We start from the raw sequence: 10327 nt of genomic DNA, 5'->3' as shown, positions 1-10327 counted from the left end.
TTTTAGCACCATTGATTCTTGCTCATATGCTACCTCCTGAAACAGTGGACTGTCAACTAGTTCTTTTTGGTACAGTGATTTTGTATATTCTTTCCATCTTCTCTTGATGCTTCCTGCATCATTCAACATTTTCCCCATAGAATCTTTCAGAGCTGCAATGTGAGACTTGAAGTTTTTCTTGACTTCTTTCAGTTTCAGATATGTTGAGTTATTCTCCCCTTTTGGTTTTCTAATTCTAGGTATTTGGACATTTTGTTATGATATTTGGCTTTGTCTTCTGGAGTTGCCCTATGAAATTTTCTATTCAGCACCTTGACTTCACCCTTTCTTCTATTTTCTTAATAGCAAGTTTCAGAGTCTCTTCTGACATCCACTTTGATCTTTCCTTTCTTCCTGTATTTTTAATGACCTTTTGCTTTCTTCATGAATGATGGTCTTTGTCTTGTTGGTCTCCCACAGTTCATCAGGTCTTCTGTCATTAGGGTGAAACACGTCAAATCTGTCTTGAGATGCTCTCCTAACTCAGGTGAGCTAGACACAAGTTCGTATGTTGGCCCCTGTGAGATTGTTTTAATTTTCTTCAACTTCATCCTGAACTTACATGTGAGCAATTGATGGTCTGTTCCTCAGTTGGCTCCCGGTCTAGTTTTAGCTGCTGATATTGAACTTCTCCATCGTGTCTTCCCACAGATGTAGTCAATTTGATTTTTGTGTATTCCATCCGGGGAAGTCCATGTGGGGAAGCCTTTTGTGTTGTTGAAAGAAAGGTATATTCTATGAACAAGTTGTTGGTTTTGCCAAAACCATGCAATCTCCAGCTTAATTTCTATCATTAAACCCATATTTTTCAACTATTGCTTCTTCCTCTTTGTTTCCAACTTTTGCATTACACTCACCAATAACTATCAATGCATCTTGAGCGCATGTTTGATCAATTTCCAGTGGAAGTTGTTGGTATAATTGCTTCATCACTGGCTTTTGTGGTTGGTGCATAAAGATGAATAATAGTTGTATTGATTGGGTTTCCTTAAAAGCAGATAAATATAATCTGATCATAGGTAGCACTGTACTCCATGATAGATTTAGCAAGCTCCTTTCTGACAATGAATGCCACCTCATTCATCTTGGCTGTATTATTCTCAGCAGAATAAATCACGTGATTTTTCTGATTCACTAATGCCTACAATATCGATGTTTGTGTATTCCCTTTCATTTTGAGCACTTCCAATTTCCCTAAATTCATACTTCACACATTCCAAGTTCCAATTATGAGAACATTTTTGGAGCTGTTTCTCTTGACCTTGAGTCATACCCCATAAGCAAATGAAGATCTTGAAGGCTCCACTCTCACAGGCTTGACCTGGCTCATGTCACTGTGGTTGACTCCCCTGCAAGAAGTCAGCTCCACTTCAGTCACATTTCCAGTGCCCTCCGACCTGAGGGGCCCGTCTTCCAACAGTCTCTCTGACAATGTTCTGCTTCCGTTGTTTAGGTTTTCAGTATTTGAAAATGCTTCAAAGCTATGCATGAGCTTTTCAGCAGCTTCTTCCTCTGAAGGGGGGAGACGAGTCCTTCTTTGTTGTCTGTTCTGAGTCTGGAAGCTCCGCTGAAATGAATTCACTTTGGGTGACCCCGCTGACATTTGAAATACCAGAGACATAGCTTCCAGCATCGCAGCAACACATGTGCCGACACAGTGTGACAAACTGACAGACACGTGGTGGCCTTACCATAAAGTTACTGTAAAAGCTACAATAGTTAGTACAATCTGGTGCTGGTATAATGTTAGACGCCCGTTGACATCAGCTTGGTTCGGTCTCATAATGACCCTGTAGGACATAGTGGACAAAGTGGAACTGCTCCACAAGGTTTCCAAAGCTGGAACACTTTAGGGAAACAGAGCGCCTCATCTTTCTCCTGCAGAGTCGCTGGTGGGTTTGAATCTCCCCAATCTTACAGTTAGCAGCTAAGCGCCAAACCACCACACCACCCAGGCTCTTTGATAGACAGCGGACCCACAGATTAGAATTAAGTCCAGAAATAAACCCATACCTCTACGGTCAATTTTCAACAAGAGCACTAAGTCCATTCAGTGAGGGCAGAATTGTTTTTCAATCACCACATGGAAAAGAATGAAACTGGTTCCATACTTCATGTCATGAAAAATAGTTTTTCTTACTCAAAATGGACCAAAACTTAGATGTAAGAAAGAAAACCACGAATCTCTCAGAAGAAAGCACAGGTGTGATGATTCAGAACCTAATTCTCAACAAGGGCTTTTTAGGGATGACACAAAAGCATGAGCAGCAAAAGTCAAAATAGAGCAATTGAACTTCATAATAGTTAAAAAAAACCTTCGTGCATCAAAGGACTTTATTAATAAAGTGATACAGAATGGAAGAACATGTTTGGGAATCATATATATATATATATATATATATATATATATATATATATTAAATATGTTTATTGGGGGCTCTTGAATCTCTTATCACAATCCATACATTCATCCATTGTGTCAAGCACATTTGCACATATGCTGCCATCATCATTTTCAAAGCATTCTCTTCCCACTTGAGCCCCTGATATCAGCTCCCCATTTCTTCCCCCCTTTCCCTCCTCCCTCACAAGCCCTTGATGAGTTATGGATTATTATTTTCATATCTTAGATCATCCTCTGTCGCCTCTCACCCACTTTTCTGTTGTTTTTCTCCCTGGGAGGGGCTTGTGCTAGTCTTGGTACATTAGAGAAACAAATCCACAGAAACTCATATGTATAAGAGAGTTTTATATAAAGTGTAAGTGCACATCAAGAAAACATCCCAACTGCCCAGTGCTGCCCAAGCCCACAAGTCCAACATTAGCCCACATGTCTGACACCAATCCACAAAGTCCTCCTCCATCTCACAAAACAGATGCAATGATGCCGACTGCAGGAGGAAAGCTGAATCAGTGAACATGTAAGCATCTCAGTGCTGGCAGGGGTTTCCACACAGCTGCTCCAGCACCCAGGGCTGCATTGGGGTAGGCCCATGGGGCTTCTCTCAGGGATGTCTTGCAGGAAGTGAGCCTTGCCAGCTGAAGCAGGGAACTTGCTAAGGCAGTTGCACTCTGGTCTGACCATCAGAAAGCAAGAGACCCGAGAACTCTAAAGGCAAGACTCACTGAGCCATTTATCTCTCTGCCCTTCAATTAACCCACATGTGTTTATCAGCCAGGTTGGCACAATAAACTTTAACTGTCTCAGGGGTTATAGATTGATCCTTGTGATGGATTCCCCCTTTCTCCCCCACCCTCCCCTAATCCTCCTGGTGTCTCTACTCTCATTGTTGGCCCTGAGGGGCTTATCTATCCTGGATTCCCTGTGTTGCGGGCTCTTATATGTAGCAGTGTGCATGCTCTGGTCTAATCTGTTTTTTAAGGTAGAATTGAGGTCATGATAGTGGGGGAAGGAAGCACCAAAGAAGTAGAGGAAAGTTGGGGAATCATATTTATGATAAGAGTTTGATACCCATAGTATATAGAGAACTTGCCCAACTCTGTCACAAAAAGACAATCAACCCAATCAAAAGACTGAATGACATTTCACCAAAGTGGATATTCAAATGGGTAATAAAACCGTAAAAAGATGCCAAGTGTTATTAATTACTAAGGGAATGCAAATCAGAACTATAGTGAAATACCACTTCTCCTCCACTAGGATGACTATTACTAGAAGAATGGAAAATAAGTGTTGGTGAAGATGTGGAAAACAGGAGTCCTCATCCATTGCTGATGGGAATGTGAAACGATGGAAGTATTGTGAAATACCGCTTGATAGTTCCTCAAACAATTAGACATAGAATTTCCATCACACATACTCACTGCCATCTAGTCAATACTAACTCGTAGTGACCCTATAGGACAAGGTAGCTAGGTGTATATCCCAAAGACTTGAAAGCATGGATTCACATCACAGGAACAGACCTATGCTCAGTGCAGCACTGTTCACAATGGGAAGAAGAAGAAGAGAAAGAAGAAGAGAAAGAAGAAGAAGAAGACGAAGAAGAAGAAGAAGAAGAAGAAGAAGAAGAAGGAGAGAAAGAAGAAGAAGAAGTAGAAGGAGAGAAAGAAGAAGAAGAAGTAGAAGGAGAGAAAGAAGAAGAAGAAGAAGAAGAAGACAACCTAAATACCCATCGTTAGAATAATGGCTAAAGGAACCCTGGTAGAGTCGTTCCTAATACATGGACAAGCAGATGGAATACATGGACAAGCTGGGCTCCCATTTTATCTAGCCCCAATCCAAGAACAGTTAGTTCTTACAACTTGGCTCCATTCAACACTTGCCTTCATGAAGAGATCACTGGAGATGACGGTGCTATAACACGGTGTGGTGAAGGAAGCAGATGGTGTCCGGCTATCAATTGGAATAATGTTTGGAGTCTTAAAAGCTTGTATCAAACAAGCAGCCATTAAGTGGGGCATCAACTAAATCCACACCGGAGAAGCACACCAGCCTGTGTGATCCAAAGAGGACTATAAAAAAATCCAAATATGACGAAGGGAAAACTATCAGAGCTTAAATTGTGAACACCCAATTTGTGGAAGGTTATGGAGGACAGTGGGAGCCCAAATCCATCTGCAGAGTGTCTAGTCAGATCAAGCCTCTGGCACATCCCCTCTGGCCACAGGCAAGGCCAGCTTTACTATCAGATCAAGTTTATTGTATACTTGATTATGCTGGATTGAACCATGGCATCAGATGTTAATTTGTTTTAGGCTTCAATATTTGTCACTTGTTCCATGACAAAAATTTCTTTTCTAGCCTTTTAAATATTGTTGGTGGTCTTGTCTTTCTTCCTCTTTATTTTTATCTTTATATTATTCTTTTTTTTCTTCTTTCTATTTTGTGCTTGTTTTTTATTGTTTCTGTTAGGTTTCCCAGTTTAGGAAGCACACGTGGATACGGCAGGAAGGAGAATAAGGGGAATTGGGGAGCAAACAATGAATGTGGGTCAGGGGTGGGAGCAATCAGCATATCACTGATTGTGATAATACATATACAACTCTTTAAAATTTATTTTAAGTAAATCATTTTACTGGGGGCTCTTACAGCTCTTATAACAATCCATACATCAATTGTATCAAGTACATTTGTACATATGTTGCCATCATCATTTCCAAAACATTTTCTTTCTGCTTGAGCCCTTGGTGTCAGCTCCTCTTTTTCCCCCTCCCTCCCACCCTGATGAACACTTGATCACTTATAATTTTTTTATATTCATATTTGAGTTAGTAAAAGTTTATTGTGTCAACCTGGCCTATAAACACATGTGGGGTTAATTGAAGTGTGAAGAGATAAATTGCTCAGTGAGCCTCGCCTTTCGAGTTCTTGGGTCGCTTGCTTTCTGATGGTTGGACCAGGGTGCAGCTGCCTTAGCCAGTTCCTAGCTTCAGCTGGCAAGGCTCACTTCCTGCAAGACATCCCTGAGGAGAAGCCCCATGGGCCTACCCCGATGCAGCCCTGAGTGCTGCAGCAGCCATGTGGAGATCTCTGCCAGTGCTGAGATGCTTACACGTTCACTGATTTGGCTTTCCTCCTGCAGTTAGCATCATAGTGTGTGTTTTGTGAGATGGAGGAGGACTTTGTGGACTGGTGTCAGACATATGGGTTAATGGGTTAATGTTAGACTTGTGGGCATGGGCAGCACTGGGTTGGGATGTTTTCTTGATGTGCACTTAACCTTTATATAAAACTCTCTCTCATACATGAGTTTCTGTGGATTTGTTTCTCTAAAGTACCCAGACTATCACAATATTTTACACCATCCAGTCTGCCTTCACCCACATTTCTGTTGTTCATCCCCTGGAGGAGGGCGGTGTTGTACATTGATCATTGAGATCAGTTCTCACTTTCTCCCCCCTTCTCCACCCACCTTCCTCCTACCCTCATGGTATCATTACTCTCATTACTGGTCCTGATGGGTTTATCTGTCCTGGATTCTGCGTGTCAAGAGCTCTTATCTGTACCAGTTTACATGCTCTGATTGAGCCAGATTTGTAAGATAGAACTGGGGTCATGATAGTGAGGGGGGAGCATTAAACGACTAGAGGAATGTTGTGTGTTTCATCAGTGCTATCCTGCACCCTGGCTGGCTCGTCCCTTCCTTGTGACCCTTCTGTGAAGAGATGTCTAATTGTCTACAGACGGGCTTTGGGTCTCCATTCCGACCCCCCTCCCTTCATTCACATAGAAATAGTTGTTTGTTTTGGGTCTTCTGATGCCTGTTACCTGATCTATCGACACCATGTGATCACACGGGTTGGTGTGTATGTGTGTGTCAGTCCGGGTTGACTAGAGAAACAAATCCAGAGGCACTCAATATGTTTATAAGAAAGAGCTTTATATAAATAGTAATTGTACATTAAGAAAGCATCCCAGTCCAGTCAAGAACAAGTCCATAAGTCAGATATTAGTCCATATGTCTGATACCAATCTATAAAGTTCTCTTCAGACTCATGAAACACATGCAATGATAATGAATGCAGGAAGATCACAAGCCAGTGGGTGGGAAGTCTTGTGGATCCAGTGGCATTGTAAGCATCTCAGCACTGGCAGGGGTCTCCACATGGCTCCCCCAGCTCCCAGGGCTCTGGCTGCATCAGGGAAGCTTCATGTGGCTTCTCGTCAGAAATGTCTCATGGAGAGGGAGTGTGTGTCATAACTCAAGCAAGTTATTTATTTCCTTAGTGCCTCCAAATGAGGTCAATACAATGCCACCTGATTGACAGGCTAACCTCCACCCCTTCCCTCTTAATCCTCTCAAATTGACAACAGATTATGCAACTACTACAGTGTGCTTCTTTCATGTGGGCTTTGTTGCTTCCCTGCTAGAGGTCCCCTTGTTTAACTTCAAGCCTTTAAGATCCCAGATGCTATATCGTCTCTAATAGCTAGGCACCATCAGCTTTCTTCACCATATTTGCTTATGCACCTATTTTGTCTTCAGCCATTGTGTTGGGAAGGTGAGCATCACAGAGCACCAAGTTATTAGAACAAAGTGTTCTTGCATTGAGGGAGGACTTGAGTAGAGGCCGAATGTCTGTCGGCTACCTTAATACTTATATTAGACAGGGTTCTCTAGAGAAACAAAACCAGGGCACTTATGCTTATATATATATTTATATATATGTATATATAACATAAGACATAAGCAGCTAATTAATCTACAAAGCAGTACAAGTGGCTCAGTGCAACTCACTTCTGTGAGACAGCTAATACATTGGCAATCCTTCAAGTCTTGAGGGCCACCAGGTGCAAGTCAAGGAAGCAAACAGCTGAGTCCTCTGTAGAGCAATTCAGGCTGTCCAGCCACAGGCAGCAAACAGCAAGGCAGGTCACCAACAGTTAGCCAGATGACAGGGTCTGACAGTCCCCAGCTCAAGCGATGTATACTCCAGTAGCATGGCGAAGCAGGTCTTGAGGGAACCTCAAACTACAGCAACATAGTCCATGGGTTAGGTGTCCCACAGGTAGTGTAGCTCACAAGTTGAGGCAGAGAACCCGCTAAGGCAGCTGCACACTGATCCAACCATCAAAGAGCAAGAGACAAAAAAGGTGAGACTTGCCAAGCCATTTATCTCTCTGCCCTTCAATTAATCCCACACATGTTCATTGGCCAGGGTGGCACAATAAACCTACCTATCACAATACTTAACCTATAAATATACGTACAATAGACCTATATCCCCATCGTTATATATTAATATATTTACATATGTACTTGCCTATGTTTATACCTCTATGAATGTTCTTTGCCTTCTAGTTCTTTCCTCTATTTCCTTTTACTTTCTTCCTGTCCCACTATCATGTTCAACCTTCATTGGGCTCTCTGTACTTCCTCTTGGCTAAATTGCACTTGATCGAACCCCACCAGGAATTCTATGCCCTCCTTGCCATCGATTTTAGGTCTCTTGTTGCTCCCTCATCCCTGGGTTTGTTGGTTTCTTGCTCCTTTCCCTGTACCTTCTCCTCTCCCCTGTCCCCACCAGAACCATCAGTTTTGTTGTTTTCTCCCCAGGACTGTTTATCTTTATATAGATAGACATGGGGAAAAACAGCCTATGAATAATAGTTCCAGGTCTGTCTGCTGACCCTTATGAATATTTTCTGATCAGGTCTGATGTAGTGCCAAGCCCTGCCCCTCTTTCACCCCCCCACCCAGTCCAAAGTCTCTTTTCAGAATTCTGCGGGGACTTTGTACAACTCTTTTTGAAAGCGACTTAATTGTGGAAGTATATGATATGTGAATTTCAGATCAAGAAAATGACTGAAAAATGAAGCCAAAGTTGACTAATGGTGACCATGGGTGAATGAGGAAGAGTTTTTGCTTAGGGGCCATGAGTTTATGTTACCGGTGGTAGAATAATTTGGCACCAACTTATACAAGTAGATGTTGTGGAATTGGAGAATGTTTTGTTGTGTATATTTTTGCCACAGTTAAGTAAAAATAATTACACTAAAAAGACACCATAAAACAGAAACCCTGGTACACACATCCAATGGAATACTATGCATCATTGAAAAAACAATGATAAAACCATGAAATACCTCATGATATGGGTGGACCTGGAGAAAATTACGCTGAGTGAAATTTGTCAAGCACAAAAGGACAAATATTACATGAGACCACTGTTGTAAAGGGGAAAAAAATCAAGAGAACAGACTTTGGAGACTGCCAAGAGCAGGGGATGGGGGCAGGGAAGGGAAGGAAGAGAGAGTCACGGGCTACACCGCGGATAGGTGTTAATCTGGGTTAAAGCATGGTGATAACCCACAAGATAGAAAAGACGTATCAAGGGGCCGGTGCAGGGTAAATCAGTTTGAGGGGTTGTTTAGTGTGTAAGCCTCTACCTATATTTCAATAAAAATTAGGGAAAGAAAAGAAAAGACGGCATGGATTCAAACAGATACATGTCCACCAATGCATATTTTAGCATAATGTCTATAGCCAAAGGCTAGGAACAACCCAAGTGTCTAAAATATGGTGTAGCCATACAGTGGACGAAGATGCAGACATGGAGATGTAAAGTTCTGATACATGCTATGACATGGATGAGTCCTGGAAGCACGCAGAGTGAAGTAAGTCAGACACCCAAGGATAAAAATTGTGTGATTCCACTTATACCAAACTTCAGTAGTGCTTACTCGGGGCCAATGGGAGAGGAAAAGGGGACGTTGTTGCTTCAGGGGCACTGAGTTTCTGTTGCGGGAGGGGGAAACATTTAGAAATAAATAGTGGTGGTGGTGACAAAACTTGGTGAATCTAATTAAAGCCATTCAATTGTACATGCAAAAATAGTCAAAATGGCTAATGCTGTGTTAAATGTCTTTTAGCACAGTTTCAAAAAGAAAGAAAGAAAGAATGAATGAAAACCATAGCCTTAAAACAGTGAACTGTAAAAACAGAAAACAACAAAAACCAACCTCAGCATATTTCTGGTGGCATGCTGGGAACTGCAAATCTTTTCTGAAAACTGATCACTCCTAGAGCTTGCATGTAGAGAACCCAGGAGTTGTGCAGCATTGCCAAAGGCTGTATGATGTCCAACCTTTTAGAATAATAGGGAATTTGAGTGCTCAGGTAGCACCAGTTGACTGATGATTTTAGATGACAATACTGAACTTCACAGTGCTCAATAGCTCAGTTAGTAGGCTCCAGGTGATGGTAAGTAAAACTAGAAGTCAGTAGCATTATTTCTGAAGATAAGCTTGTTTTGTTTGTTTTATTTTGCATGAGTTCCCCACTTCCCAAGGACCCTTGGGGTCAACTGTTAAGCAATCAGACAGATGGGTGTTTAGAAGGGAGGAGGAAAAGGCGCAGCAGCCGAGACAGGATAATAATTTCCAAGTGGCTCCCTGGGTGTTCTGATGGCCGGCCTTGCCCCACTTCCATGCCCTAGAGACCACTGAGGGATGGCAGAAACAGAGACCCCGCATCAATCCTCTCTCGGAACTTTCAGCCATGTTTCCATTGCCTCATTCAGTCACCTGCCCCAACCCTTGTGCACCCTGCCTCCCACCCTAGCTCATCCTTACCGTCTGACAAGAGCCCACCCTTGCTCGGGGCACTCTCAATCCTGTCCCCCCTCAAAAAGACTTCCCTGCTCATCGTGGATAATCCCTTAAGAAACGGGAGGAGCCAAGATTTGAAGGTTTGCTGTGGAGGGAGTCTGCCCTTTGTATAGGTTAATTATTTCCTGAAACTACCACAGTTTTGTAAGGTGAGTAATAGCCTCCCCATTGATTAGCTGAGAAAACAAAGCCTTTCAGGGGTTGCAAACCTCG

At 42.4% G+C, this 10327-nt stretch overlaps 1 protein-coding gene across 1 annotated transcript in view; it reads left to right on the top strand.

Moving 5' to 3' along the window:
• LOC101661336 (sodium- and chloride-dependent GABA transporter 2) overlaps positions 1 to 10327 on the top strand; it is a 71555-nt gene that overhangs the window by 8365 nt on the left and 52863 nt on the right. The window lies entirely within an intron of this gene.

Source organism: Echinops telfairi, unplaced genomic scaffold (genome assembly GCF_000313985.2).
Source record: "Echinops telfairi isolate 266 unplaced genomic scaffold, ASM31398v2 ScPeMD7_6273;HRSCAF=7185, whole genome shotgun sequence".
Classification (NCBI taxonomy): Eukaryota; Metazoa; Chordata; class Mammalia; order Afrosoricida; family Tenrecidae; genus Echinops; species Echinops telfairi.
The sequence above is the reverse complement of the archived record's forward strand: the minus strand, read 5'-3'. Positions and strand labels throughout refer to the sequence as shown.